We start from the raw sequence: 7,650 nt of genomic DNA, 5'->3' as shown, positions 1-7,650 counted from the left end.
TTTGTAGGGCTGGTTAGGTAGAGATATATTGTTTCAATTTTTCTTTGCTATGGAAGGTGTTTAGTGACCTTAGGTTATGAAGGAGAATAGAGCTGGATACAGTATTCTTGGTTGATAGTTGTTTGTCTTTAGGGCATGGCATACATCATTCCAGGCTCTTCTTGCTTTGATTGTCTCTGCTGAGAAATCTGAGGTGATTTCAATTGGTTTCCCTTTATAAGTGATTGGTCTTTTCTCCTTGACAGATTTAAGGATTTTTCTTTGGTCTGAATTGATCCAGTGCGGATTATAATGTGACAATAGGATGTCCTGTTCTTGTCTGGCCTATTTGGAGTTCTAAAAGCTTCTTGTATCTGAATAGTCCTAACTTTTTTGCATATATGGGAAGTTCTCTGCTAGAATGCTATGAAACAAATTTCCTAGACCATTGACTTCGGTCTCTAAGTGCTCCTCTACACCCATTGTCCTCAGATTAGGCCTTCTGATGGTGTCTTCCAAGTGTTGAATAGATCTATCATATTTCTCGGATTTGTCTTGGATGGATGTATGTTCTTTCTCAATAATATCTAGGCTGTCTTCAATCCCCGAGATTTGATCTTCTACATGGTCTAACTTACTGTCAAGACTTTCTATATTGTTTTTTTATTTCTTTTCTTTCTAGTTGGTTGGCTTTGATGGCTTCAAATTCTTTGTTTGAGTTTTGTTTTAGATCTTGTATGAAATTCTTTACTTCCTTAATTTGGTGTTCAGTGTTTATTCTCAAATCACCTATTTGATTGGTTATGGTTATGGTTTCCTTGGACTCCCATTCCTTCTGTTGGTTTGCATTCAGCATTCCCTTTGTGGACTTCCTGGGTTCTTTCAGCTCTCTATTTATGGATTTCATGATTGCCTTTAGTGATTTTTGTGTATTCTCATCCTGCTCTCTCAATTTCTGTATTACTCTTTGATTAGCTTCTTCAAGTTACGTGATTCCTGTTGCTCTCTTTGTGTATTTTTAGCCTGCTGATGCTATTCCTGACTTTCTCTTTGTCTGTTCTCAGCCAGCTCCCCCAATTCCTGTCTATCTCTTTGACTGGTCTGAACCTGCTCATGCCATTCCTTTATTTCTCTTTGAGTGTTCTCAAGCTGCTCACACAATTCTTATATCAATCTTTGAGTACCTTCTTCACGCCCATGATATTCCTTTATTGAACTTTGGTTTGCCTCATCTCTCTCCCTATCATGCTCATACAGAGTCCTTTGCAGGTTTTCAATCTTTTCATTTACCATGTTTACCAGTAGTGTTTGTAGAGCTTTTTGCGAACTGTCCAATGGATTATTCATTATCTGTTCTGTCCCTGAGTATCATGAGTGGGAGTAGGATACCCGGACTTGCCATTTTTCTTGTGTTTTTATGGCTTGCCCTGCCCATTTGGAATGAAAGTAATACCAGTTTTGTGTTAGAACACTGTCTTAAGGTAAGCATCAAACAAAGTCTGTAGTTGCAGCGTTAAAAGTCTGAAGATACACGCTAGTTCAACAGATATATCTATTCAACATCAAACAACTATGTATTAATGGGCTATGAATTGCAAAGAAGAATTTGGCAAACCTGAAATTATCAGGGTTAGGAAGAGATGTGGGTAAAAATAGGAATACAGGGATGTGGAAAGGCAGAGGGTGAGTTAAGTAAGTCCTAATCTCAAAGCGGGAAATAGGTTGAATAGAATGTTAGTAGAGAGAGAGAAAAAAAGATAAAAGAAAGAAAAAATGAGACAAGAAAAAATAGAAGAACAAATATTAAACATTAAGAAGAGAAACACTTAAAAACTTAAAAATTATGCAAAATACAAACATAATATTCAAAGAAGAATTTGTATAGGATAAGATAAGGGTAGGATAGAAAGGAGATATGAAAAAGTTAAAAATAGAAATGCTTAAAATATTATATAGATATAAACAAGTAGTACTGGTATTAAGGAATTTAAGTCTAAAAGGTTTTGAATTGAGCAATAAATTCCTGGATTAAGTGTGTACACAATGGGTGATAAGGTCTAATAATCGACTATGGGTATATCTGAGGATGAGCAGAATAGCAATTAAGTCATGTAAAGAAGAACAAAAGAGAAGAAAAGGTGAAAAGAATGAGAAGGAAAGAAAAAAAGGATCAAAAGGTCAGTAGAGCTAAACAAAAAAATTTATAAAAAGAGAAAAGAAAAAAAAAAAAACAAGTAAAAAAGCACACACACTTATACCATGAAAATAAAAATTACAAGAGGAAGAAAAAATTTTAATAGAAAACAATTTTTTTTAAATGTTAAAAATTAAAAATTTAAAAAAAGGTTTTGGAAATTTTTTTTATAAAAAACTAAAAAAGAGCTCTTTGATTTTTTTGGGGGGGATGGGAGGATCCTGTATCTCCCTTGTGTCATTAACCAGTCTCTAGTTGGAGTCTGGTCTGTTTGTGGTGTTTGATTTTCCTGTGGCTTGGTTGGTTTCTAAAGTCGGTAGTTTGAGCAGGCAGAAAAATGCTCTGCTTTACCTAGGGTTTTGTACTCCTCTTCCCATGCTGGTTCAATGGCAGGGAGATCTGCTGTGAGTATCACAAAAGTGGGAGATGGCTGTTTCCTCTAGTTTGGAGATGCTGTAATGAGGCTAGGTTCTGGATAGAGTTGAGGCCTTTCAGCAAACAGTAGCTTTTCCCTGAGGGACTAGCTTGTGAGACACTCACAGGGCCCAGCCTGGAGCCTTTCTCAGGGTTTAAGTTTACTGAATTTCAATTGTTTGTCAAGGCTGCTGTAGGGAGGGGCAGCCTCTGGCTCTGTTTATCCAGTGAAGAAATCCACTCCTTGGGCTGGTGGAGCTTGCTCGGCCCAGGCTGGGTGACTTTTCGCTGGGTGGAGCTGAGTCTAGCAGGTCAGGTTAGGTTCCTGTGACCTGCTAAATGACTCTTGTTTTCTTCCAAGGCCTGAGTTGGAGCTACCAGCTCAGCCTGGCCTTTGTTAGTATCAAAGATGGAGATCTCTGGTAGTGGGCAGAAGGGGTGGCCTTCCCTCTTTTGCTCCCTGAGAAGGAATGAGGATGTCAGGCTTCTACTCACACCGAGTCTTGGTTTCTGGGTTGTCCCTTATCTGTGAACTGCAGGATGAAGATGTCTGCTTCTTGTCAGTTCTTGCTGGGTTGAGTAGAATTCGCTCACCCGCATCCAAATACACTTACATTCTTTTATTCTATTTCATTTACTTTCAAAAATACTTGGTTTTCATAAAATGATGCATAAAAAAGCCTATATACCCACTTACATCTTCAGATCTTAACAATATTTATTTCAGAAATGTCTTTAACTCTATAGTCAATGAACTGAAATAATACTAAAATATTCAAAGGCTTTTCAGAATTTGCAAGACTCACTCTGGGTTGTTATTTATATTGGAAAAGATATTCGAAAAGCCTTATTTGTTAGAATTGTGATAGTTACTCCCACAAAAGAGCCATTAGTGAAGATCCCATTGCATGTACAAAACAACTTCAAATGCATCCACAATCTGGAGGTGACACATGCTTTTTGTTTGTTTGCTTTTGAAAGGTATATCTAACAAGCATATCCACAATACTGATTTTCCGTCAATATGATGGGATATTCAAACCTAATAAATGCAGGATTGATTATCTTAGTGAGAATAGATATGATGTTACAAAGAAAATTATTTTCAATAGAAATCCAGAAAGACTTTATCCACCTTGTGTTTCATAGGAATAACCAGAGAGTAATGCCTGTTTGGTCAAGTCAGTCAAACTCACTCCATGAGTATATCTTAAAAGTATAACCAATTTAAGAGGTCAAATACATATTTTGTACTGACAGTCATCTTACAGCAATAACTTATTACCTAATTATATCTGTATCTTCTTACCTATCATATAATAAGACCTGAAAGTGCTCTCTTTTATCTAACTTAATGTTGTATATGCTTTGATTATGATGATGTTATTATTTGACAAATAAAATGTACAGAAGGGTGGCTCCAAAGAAATGACATGAAAGAACACTGATAAATAAATACATTGCAACACAGTTAGTTCTTTTCAGCCTCACCCTGTCCACATTGGAAAGCAACATTGCAACAGCACATGCACACATATACACATACACACATGTGTGCACATGTACACACATATGCTTACATGCTAAATTCAGGGTTTAGTACAAATAAAATATTAGTGATTAGGACAAACGTTAATTTGCCTTATTACAAAGTAATACACAATCCAGTCACCATGGGTGTTACATTTTACTTGCCTCACTACACATGACCACTTAATTTATTTTAATTCATTCATTCATTCATTCATTCATTTGGTGCTAATACTAGGCTTGAACTCAGGGCCTGGCTCTGTCCCAGAATTTGTTATTATTTTGTTTTAGTTTTCTCAAGCCTAGAATTTTACTGCTTGTCCCACAGCTCCATTTCTAGCTTTTGCAGGTTACTTTCAAATCAGAATTTAATGGACCTTTTTTTTTTGCTTGGTCTGGTTTCAAACCACAATCCTCAGATTTCATCTTTCTGATTAGCTAAGATAAATACATGAGCCACCAGTGTGGCGTCTAGATTTTCCTCTATAGCTATCTAATGCACATACTTAGATAGTAATTTAAAACTTAGAGTATAGAAGCAAGTTGTACAGTGATGACATTGTCCTGTCAGAAATTTAAGCTAGTAAATTTCTTCTTAAAACCATAAACAAAAATACCATGATATAATATAAGATAACTCACTATTGAACATATGAGTTTTAAGAGCTTTCTAATAGATCCATTATTGGTTACCCAACATCTGTATAATGCAGTAGTAAAATAGAAGTCCTTTGTAGGAATGCTTAATTACCTTGTTTTTAAAGACACTTGTTTTCATCTAAAAAAGTAGGCCTCTCTATTGTCTTCATGTGATTTTGATGTGGTTAATGAGAAGTCAAAGTGCATTACTAATCCTTTGCTATCAATTACATCTCACCTTTTCTTCTTGGAACATATAATGATAAAAGCAATAGTTCAGAATAAGCAAACAATATTTCAGATTCACACTTCCAGTGCAAGTGGATCACCAGTAATTAATCCTTGATACCATTTTCCACAAAGTTTTGTCCCAGAGACAATCGGCCTGCCTTCTCTGGCTGCTTTCCTAGCCTGGACCTATTCCTTCACTCTACAGGAAAAGTGTGATACAACTGATTTCAGTCAGATCTGTTACTAGAATTATCAGGGATTTAGATTCTTGTCTGTAATTTGGTAAAAGCTATGTCTCTTTATGTAGGCTATTAAAATTTATGTACTAATTTCAATAAATACATAAATTCTATTTTTAAAAAATAAAATTGTTTGCTCTATAAATTGATCAGAGGCATGGATTTTGTGGCTAGCTAGGTGATTGCACATCTGTCTCTCTCTAACTTCCTCTCTCCCTTTCATGGTTCTCATAGATAATATGACTGATCCATAATTATCCTAATTTATTTTGCTTTTATATTTTTGGTTGCATCATTTCACTTTCTGCTCTGCCATTTCCCAAATCATTTACATAGAAGGCATTATTTCATATTTTCTCATTCCTAGAATAGCTGCACATGAAGACACCACTGGTCCTCATTTTCAGTCTGTACCTTTGAATATGGAGGAAAACCTTTCCTCTGCTCTCTATCAATTCCCTACTCACCAGTTAGAATAATTTCGAATAGTAAAAATGGAAAAAGTGAAAAAAAATCATGGTGAAATAACAGATGTAGAAAATTCACTGGATTTTTCTGACCAGTTCAACCAACGTGAACTATTGGGGAATACATATACACCCCATTCCCACTGGTACTCATTGCCTCTGGTTAGGCAATTCTGATGAAGACAAGGAACAAGATGAAAAAGTGAGGAATGATATCATTTGTAAAAAAAATGGAGAAGTATTCAAACAACTTTTTCTGTGGGCTGCTGAAAATAATTGGCTTACTACAGTACAGAGACTACTTTCCAAAAAGGACATTCATGTGAATACTAGGCATGATGATGAGTATACCTCTCTTCATCGGGAAGCCTAAGTGGACACATTGACATTGTCCATGTGTTGGTGGCTCAAGGCAGATATTCATGCAATAACTGTGAATGGCTGGACACGCCTGTACAGTGCTGATATGTGGAATAATACCAGAGTGGCTTCCTTCTTAGTTCATCATGATGCAGATACCAATGCCCAAACTAAAGTCCTCTTGACCCCCTTGCATCTTGCTGCTTGAAATAGAAATAGCAAAGATATGCTGGATCTCCTTCTATTGAACCATATATGAAACCAGGTCTGAAGAACTTGGAAGAAACTGCATTTGATATTGCCAAAAGGATAAATATGTATCACTACCTTTTTGAAGTTGTGGAAGGCTGTAAAAATTGTTCTCCTAAGTCATAATGGTTTGGTTAAGTTTCTTAAATTTCAAAAATGCCAATCCATCTTTGTGTCCATACAAAATATTTTCACAATACAAAGCAACTGCAATATCTTACTTTAAAAATTCATGGCTTCCATCGTATTTTTCAAGTGAATTGCCTGACTTTGATGTCAAAATGTATTCAAGATTTGTTTGTATACATCTATAATGATTTCTGCTGGGTTTGTGATTATTTAAATCAGAAATCATTTTAACTTATCTGTTGAAATGAGTAGTACAAAAACTAAAAATATTTCTGGTGCTTGTATGAAAAAATTATATTTTAAAATAATCTGTATTTTGTTTGTATAATATCCATAATGTGTTTCATTTGTTCCTGGATATAATACTTTGAATTCTACATTGTTTTATAATATATAGGTTCACGATTAAATGTGTTATTTCAGATAGCATTCCATATAGAAACAGTTTAAGATTCCTTTTTTTCCTAGGTCCTTATAGTATTTTATTTCTTTGGTATAAAATGACAATGATATCTAATTTGAAAAGTTTTGTAAAGATTATGCTATGTAAAGGTTTTTCTAAGTTGAGGATTTAGTACACTGATGTCAAACTAACTTTCAGTTCAATGAATTACATTTATTGTTACATTTGTATTTTTGTAATTAATTTAATAACTGTTTTTAATTTCTTGCATCTGAAGAATGACAAATATGGAATACTTTAATTTTCATATCATCCTTGTGCAAGTGCCATGTTAATCTCTATATTGTAATTTGGGTAAACGTGCTGCTGAAGCATGTATTATCCTGTAAATTTAAGTAGTTAATGATGCAGTCTTTATACAGGCATATATCCTTGGTTGACTGTTTGTAACTAGGAAACCTTATTGTTCCTAAAAATGCTATTGATCTTACTTCTCTAAAATTCTGGGTAGATTGGAAAAAACTTATATTGTTTGGTCAAATGCTCACATTTGCAATTTTTTGTCAATGACAATTTTAAGTATTTTTCATTTTAAATTTGATCATACTTTGAAGTCTTTATAGCTAGGTCCAAAGGTGATGGCTTTACAAGTAATTATTTATCAACTGAGTTAGCTTTGTGGAGCTAATGGATTCAAATTAAGCCTTGCTTAAGAGCTACTTCTAAACTTCTGTAGCTTAAAATTTCCTAAATGAGGTCTTACTGGCAAAAATGTCTACCTGACCCTTTATTCTTCTTCCATGTAGCAACAGACCA

General features: G+C 34.8%; 1 pseudogene; it reads right to left on the bottom strand.

Moving 5' to 3' along the window:
* Positions 1-7,115: 7,115 nt before the first annotated feature.
* Positions 7,116-7,209, bottom strand: LOC122126459 (annotated as a pseudogene).
* Between the last annotated feature and the right edge of the window lie 441 nt (positions 7,210-7,650).

This window comes from Dipodomys spectabilis, unplaced genomic scaffold (genome assembly GCF_019054845.1).
Source record: "Dipodomys spectabilis isolate Male_0828 unplaced genomic scaffold, ASM1905484v1 ptg000278l, whole genome shotgun sequence".
NCBI classification, from domain to species: Eukaryota; Metazoa; Chordata; class Mammalia; order Rodentia; family Heteromyidae; genus Dipodomys; species Dipodomys spectabilis.
Note: the sequence above shows the minus strand (reverse complement) of the source record. Positions and strands in the feature narration are given on the sequence as shown.